The sequence below is a fragment of the Rhincodon typus genome, chromosome 23 (assembly GCF_021869965.1).
Source record: "Rhincodon typus isolate 14 chromosome 23, sRhiTyp1.1, whole genome shotgun sequence".
NCBI lineage: Eukaryota > Metazoa > Chordata > Chondrichthyes > Orectolobiformes > Rhincodontidae > Rhincodon > Rhincodon typus.
In genome coordinates, this window is record NC_063354.1 from 45609239 (window position 1) to 45609471 (window position 233).

Sequence of the window (233 nt, forward strand, 5' to 3'; positions counted from 1 at the left end):
GACGGGTCTGTCACTGTATAACACTGGAGTACAGCACTGGTGGGGACAGGTCTGCCACTGTATAACACTGGGGTACAGTAATGGTGGAGACAGGTCTGTCATTGTATAACACTGTGGTACAGTACTGGTGGGGACAGGTCTGCCACTGTATAACACTGGGGTACAGTACTGGTGGGCACAGGTAAATTACTGTATAACACTGGGGTACAGTACTGGTGGGGACAGGTCTGTCA